Genomic DNA, 7,555 nt, shown 5'->3' with positions numbered 1-7,555 from the left:
CCGATTCTTTCAATGGAAGTGGGGGTGTCATTGCGTTGATGCAGTGGTTCGAGAAGATTGAATCCGTCTTCGAGATCTGTACATGCCCTGAATCAGACAAAGTCAAATTCGCAGCTTGCACATTCTCCGACACGGCCCTCACTTGGTGGAACGGCCATGTAAAATCGCTGACACTCCCCGTGGCTAACTCATTAAGTTGGGAGGACTTGAAAACTATGATGACGAAGGAATATTGCCCAAGGGGTGAGGTGAAAAAGTTAGAACAAGAATTGTGGAACCTCAAGATGACGGGCTCTGACCTTGCAACTTACACTGCCCGATTCAATGATCTAACACTCCTCTGTCCTGAGATGGTTGCCCCAGAAAACAAGAAGGTGGAACGATATCTCTGGGGCCTGTCACCCTAGATTCAAGATAGCATGTTAGCCTCAAAGCCAACCACTTTTGACAGTGCCAAGGAGCTGGCACAGTGTCACACCCCAAAACCGAGAACGGCGGAATACGTTCTGGGATGGAGGACGTCATGTTCAATATCATAACAATGCATAATAGTAAAAACAAGCAACCACATCCATTGCATTAATATAATAATTGTAATACAAGCGTGTTCTGTATATTTATGTAGACAACAAAAGTATGAACAAAATAAAAGATGAGTCTTATATGTGCTCCATCTTCCACTAAAGCTGCAACAATACTTGTTTATTTTTGACCTGAGAATACAAGTTATTTTGAAAACGAGTATCAGCATAAAGCTGGAGAGTTCATAAGTATTTAGTGTCGTTACTTATATAAAAGTGTTTACAATCTTGTAGTGAAATGACTGTTATCAAAATTTGAAAGTAGTTTGATTCATAGAAAATCCCATATTTTCCAACAAAATTAGTATTTTACCAAGACTGGGTCAATAGTAAGCCAATTTCTTTGAAAATATGAAAGTCTTCTCGTGAAAATATCAGTAATGGAAATACAAGTTTAGCTCATTCATTTTAGAGAAGGAATGGAGTTTCACCCCAACAGCATCTCTGCCGGTTAAATGTAATAGTGAATGTAAACTCCGGATAGTATTAATTTTGTATGCACTTCGGGATGTGTTTTCAATGAAAGTTTGAATGTGATCTCGTATGAAATCATACTGAGTGATAGTAGTACAGTGGCCGACTCTCCAGGTCACCAGTAGTGTAGTAGTATTTGTCATCCCTGGGCCAAAAGGCTCGGACTGTAGCTAGCAGTCGGGATGGGGGAAAATCCATCCTGTATAGATCTATACATGTAGTGGTCGCTCTCCCTCTAGGAGACGATGGTTTTCTGAGGATCGCATAGCGATAGGTCGTATAGAGAGATAGTGCATCACATTCTATTATAGTATTCTCTTAGTAAATTATGTACTGTTCTCTTGATGTAGTTTATAATATTTCTTCTTATAGCGGGTAGTGTTCCCTTAGTATAGTGTATAATGCTCTCTTCACATCGTGTATTGTACATATAGTCTTGTAATTGTACTGACCATATTGTGTATCATAGTAATATCAAACATGAGTGGTAATCCTTAACTATACCTATTATAGTTAAATTGAGTACTTGGTTTAGTGTCTTTGATATGTAGAAGTATCGAACTAGAATGAAAACTTTTATATCTAACACAAATATACAAGATATATAACTAAATATTAAACGACAGTCAGACAGATAACCTAATACCCTACGCCCACAATCAAACAAGAACATGAAATAAGGTTAGTTATCAGTTCTAAGTCCTTCAATACTTATTTATATAAATATATTAGAGTAGATATGATTTGGAAATAATTTATGGTTTTGAAAATATTGAAAAATGGTTTATAAGACAATTGATTTGTGAAAATGTGGTTGATAAACATTTGCAATAACTTTACTGACAAAATACTTTAAAAATGTAAAAATCCTTTCGATAGTAAGTCTTAAATCACGTGTGATTGATTCTGCAATGTATTGGATTCAACATGTATTCCCCCCTATAAAAACAATTACAAACATTTGAAAGGTTAATTAAAGGGGTATGAACTCACCATTTGACGTAGAGTTCAAGTGTGTTATCGATATGAGTGTCGAGTGTTAACGGATGCTCTGAATGCAAGTAGCCCCTATTAATCATATGCTGACACATATATAAGTTAGAGTTAGGGTGTTTCATGACTAAAATGATGGGAAATCACCCTAAGGACTTGGAATCACTAGGACTAAGTGTCCCGTGTTCTATACTCAATGATTTATGCAAGTTTAATGCCAAATATGAGTATTAGGGTGGGTGTATAACCATAAAAGTGAGTCTGCAGCTGGGGAATGTAATCAAACTTATGTGTGAGGCTGCACACTAGAGCGTGTGGCCGTACAGGGTGTGTGTGCAGCCGTACACAGGGGTATGCATCCGTACACTCCTTGTTTGAGTCCTATTTGTCGATTGTGTAGCCATACTCTCACTTTGGAGGGTGTTTTGAATGTGTGCGGCCACGTGATGAAGGTGTGTGGCCGCACTCCTTCAAGGAGTGAAGAACACGAAGAACACTATGAGTTTTGGGCTTGGATTCAAGTGTTTTACCTCTATAACAAGTTGAAAGATGATGTTCTTCACGTTTTGGATGCCTACTAAGTGTTCTTGGGTGATGTTTTTAGAGAGAAAAAGTAAAGAGAGGAAGCGAGTGCATCCAAAAGTGAATGAAAAGGGGTCCTTTACTATATATAGGGTCGAGTGTGTGGCTTGAGTGGGTTTGCGATTGGGTGTGCAGCTGCATACACCTCTCTTGGTGTGTTTGGCTGGATTTTTGCGATGCAACACCCTTCCTAACCCTTCCTATGGACCACATTTATGATATACTAAGCCTAAAACACTCACGTGGATCCCACATTTTGCTAAAAGGTGCTAAATTCACGCGAATTATAGATATATGGATCGATCTCACAATGAAAAAGTGTTGGGTTGTCATACACAGCAACTCACAGATCATCGGGCTAGCCGTGTCTCGGTGTCAACCACCTCTGATCAAGCAAAGGGAGGGAACAACAAGAGAAAGTTCTAGAGCAATAAAAAGAAGCAACCGACACAAGACCCCGCCAAGAAGCAACAAACTGTTGCTATCCATGCTGCCACCACTGCTACCACTCCGACACCACCAAAGCAATATACAGGGAATCTCCCTAAGTGCAACAAGTGCAAATTCCACCACAATGGTGCTTGTTGGGAAATGCACTACAAAAATTATCACAGGAAATGGCACACTGCTCGTTTTTGTAAAGCACCAACCAAGTTGCCAATGCAGGGGCAATCCAAACCTGCTATGGATGTGGTGAAGCGGGGCACTTCAGGAGGAACTGCCCCAAGGTACAAGCCCCTAATGCTGGAGGTGTAAGGAGAGTCCTGGTGATAGGACATGGGGAAGTAGTTGAGGATCCTACAGTAGTTACTGGTACGTTTCTCCTCAATAACTCTTATGCATGCGTACTATTTGATAGTGGAGCGGAGAGGAGTTTTGTGAGCCACCAATTCAAACAATTACTAAAACAAAACCCCCAGTCATTAAAAGATTCATACATTGTAGAAATGGCAAACGGAAAGGTTGAGCGCACTAATGATATATACATAGGGTGTACCGTCATTCTAGATAACCACTCGTTCAAAATCAATCTAATACCAATCAACATAAAAAGTTTCGACATCATCATTGGTATGGATTGTTTAAGCTCTCATCGTGCCGACATTTTATGTTACAAAAGGGTTGTTCGCCTTAATCCGCCAAACGGCGAAACCCTTCTCATCTATGGCGATAAATCCAGTGCAAATTTGTAAATCATCTCTTGCATCAAAGCCCAATAGTACCTCCAAAAGGAATACCATGCATTCTTAGCCCACATCGTAGACAAGAAACAAGAGGGGATGGGCATCAAAGACATTCCAGAAGTATGCAACTCCCCTGACACATTCCCGGAAGACCTGCCAGGTGTGTCACTCGCACGACAAGTCGAATTCTGAATCGACTTAATTCTCGGAGCTACCCCCGTTGATAAAAGCTCCATACCGCCTAGCACCGACAGAGATGCAAGAACTATCCAGCCAGTTAAATGAACTATTAAACAAAGGGTGCATTAGACCGAACTTTTCACCCTGGGGTGCACCAGTCCTTTTTGTAAAGAAGAAGGACGGATCATTTCGCATGTGCATCGACTATCGAGAATTAAACAAACTTACCATCAAGAACCAATATCCCCTACTCCGAATCGATGACCTCTTCGATCAACTTCGGGGAGCAAGTTATTTTTCAAAAATCAACTTGAGGTTGGTTGCACATAAAGAGAGTATGGCCTCACATTTTAGTTTACTCCTAAAATGGTGGCCTTTATGAGTGTTTATGGTTTCTGGACCACTTCCCCCATGAGTTTATGGTCGTAAACTCATGGGAATGGTGCCATTGGGTGTTCTAAGGTCTTATACTACTCAAGGAAGTAAGCTAGACTCGAATCAAGAGCTTAGGAAGTGACTAGTACTCAATAATAGACCCTTGGTGGAGTTTACGGTTGTAAACACATGAGTTTACAGCTGTAAACTCATGTTTGCCCACCTATTTCATGTTTTGGTGCTTCTAGGTTAATCATGCAAGGTTCTAGTCACTTATACAAGCCATAAGGGGGTGTTAGGGGCACAATATCACCCCTTTATAGAGTTTACGGCCAAAGGACCAATTCCTTATGAGTTTACGGCCATAAACTCTATGTGGACATGTTTTCTTTGATGTTTAAGGCCCCTAGTTCAATGGTGGTTGGTTCTAGGCTAAGTTATGGGCATAAGGAAGGAAAGAAGGGCATCATTGCACCCTTAAAGGGAGTTTACCGCCCAAGAGCATGCAGTGACCATAAAATGTCTTCCAACCCTTGTTTCTTGATGTTTCTAAGTCCTAAACATGTTAAACCTAGTGTACAATGAGTTAGAACAAGAGTACTTACGATCTAGGGGATCGAATGGTCTGTTTTGGCCAAGAACACTTGTGTGTGTTCTTGGTGTTTTGAAGAATACTTGAAGATCTAAGAAAAGATGAGATTTCCATGGATGAAATCGAGTATAAACACTAGATAAGGTGTTATATGAATGAGTCTAGGAGGAAAGCGCTCACATTTTGGCGGATTTGACGGAAAAGTGATATGATACTTGAGAGAGAATTCTTGGTGTTCTTGAGTTGGGAGGTGAAAAATGAGCGAAATATGACTAAGTGTCATATTTATACTCTTTGGGCTTTACGGCCGTAAACTCCATGTCTACGACCGTAAACTCCAAACTTTTTGGAGTTTCGCGGCTTACGTGATACACGACAAACTCTAATGTATACCTTCTTTTATTTGTCCGCTTAACGAATATAAAGTAAAATACTCAAACGGACTTAAAACTGGCCAAAAAGGTTTTGAGTTGAATTTGGCTAATTTTTTATGTGCTTGGTTACAGAGTTTATACAACTAAAAATTTCGGGTTGTCACATCATCCCCCCGTTAGAGGGAATTTCATCCCGAAATTAGAGTCCAAGCACATATGTAGATGCAAAGATGAGGACACTTTAGTTTCATCAGATCCTCTCGCCCCAAGTGAATTTAGGGCTTCGCTTGGTGATCCAGCGAACCTTCACTACTGGGATACGGCTTTGCTTGGGTCACTTGACCTCTTATAGGTTTCTACACGAAGTTGGGTTCTCATTGATTTAGATCTTGACGAGTGGGATTTCGAGAGTCACATCGGACAATCACTTTTTCAAGTCTAAGACATGGATAGATTTGGGTGGAATTTATGAAATTTCAACAGTAGCTGTGGTCCGACGGGGGTTGGAAAAATTCTTATCAAGAATCTCGGATGGTCTTAAACTCTTGGGAAGATAGAGCTTTTCAGTACTTAGAACATAATGTACTTCCATGGTTAGATCATCACTTGGCGTGATCGCCCTTCTGAAGTTCCAAAAAAAAGTTCTCTCTTACTGGCGTATGGTTCTCCGAGTTGGTTCTTAGAAGGCTCAGGTCGTCTTCGGATTCGTACTTCCTAATGGTTGGATTTCGGAGGTTTTTCCGGATCATGGGAGGTATTGGCTATTGTGACAACCTGAAATTTATCCCATCATTGTAACCTCTTTTTCATTAATAAAACTCGTCATTCTGAAATTTTCCGTTGACAATTTGGATTAGGTTAATTAAATTAAGACTTTCATTATGACTTCATGAGTGTCCAAATGATTTAGAAACAAGAGAAACACCCTCGATATTCTTTTTAAAAGTTTCTAATTCACGACCACATCGGGTTACAACCATTTAATCGGGTACGACCATAAACCCTATTTAAAGTCGGTATCGGATGGATTTCCACCGAGTCACAAACTCAAAATCAATATAAGGGTGAGTGGACCTCCATTTGAAGATTTTCCACCCTCTTAACTCTCTCTCTCACTCTCTCTCTACAACTCAAATTTTAATCCAAAAACACCTCTTTCAAGCTCCAAACTTGTAAGTGATATATCCTAGCTTGTTGTTTAGCTTATTTTGCATGCAAATCCGTGTTTAAATCATCCAAAACTCTCAAAAACATGTGTTTACGGCATAGAATAAGCCCAAACCGCAAACACCCATAAATGGGGTTTTGAAGCCCCAAAACCCTTCCAAAGCACTTCTAGTGCTTAGCTATGGCTTAAGGACTTGCATGTATGAGCTTAGAACCCCCAAATCATATCATATGGAGAGTAAACATGAGTTTACATCCCAAGAACATTCATGGACAATAAACCCCTCATTATAGGCCGTAAACACCATTTAAGGTGTTAAATTTCCCCTTAAACACCTCCTATGGCTTGGAATAATGTCTAGAATCAACCACCATCGAAGTAGGGACCTTAAACATCAAATAAACCATGACCTTAAGAGATTGCAGACGTAAACCCCCCAAGGATTGGTCCCTTGGCTGTAAACTCCCTTAAGGAGGTCAAATGGTGCCCTAACTTCCCCTATGGCTTGGATTAATGCATAGAACATTGTATTCTTTCATTTGAGAACTTAAATCATGCAAGTTTGGACCAAGCATGACTTTACGTTTGTAAACCCATGTGTTTATGGCAGTAAACTCCCCAAGTGTCCTTCAAGAGCAGCAAACTCCATTTCCAAGGTCATTTCAAGTCCCGATCAATTCCTAAGCCATTGAATCAACCCTAGAATCTTCCCTTGTGCAATGTAAGATCTTTAAACATCCAAAAACACACCACCCATGAGTTTACAACCTTAAACTCATGGGGATATGGTCTATGGGACGAAATCTCCCTTAAAGAGCTTACTCTTGAAGAGCAAACTCCATAACTAGGCCCTACACCCGTTAGATGCAACCCGTATCATTCCTAACGCTTGAGATAAAGTGTTTTCGTGCCTCAGAGTGTATTATCTTACTTAATTAGTTGTTCAAAGTCTAATTAGACACAATTATGTATCTCCTCATGTTACATAGGATCCTCACGCGTGTTCAAGCCCTAAACTGACACTTAGCATCCTAACCGACACATTTCTCGTC

Source organism: Lactuca saligna, chromosome 5 (assembly GCF_052625555.1).
Source record: "Lactuca saligna cultivar CGN05327 chromosome 5, ASM5262555v1, whole genome shotgun sequence".
Classification (NCBI taxonomy): domain Eukaryota; kingdom Viridiplantae; phylum Streptophyta; class Magnoliopsida; order Asterales; family Asteraceae; genus Lactuca; species Lactuca saligna.
This window is presented reverse-complemented; position numbering follows the sequence as displayed.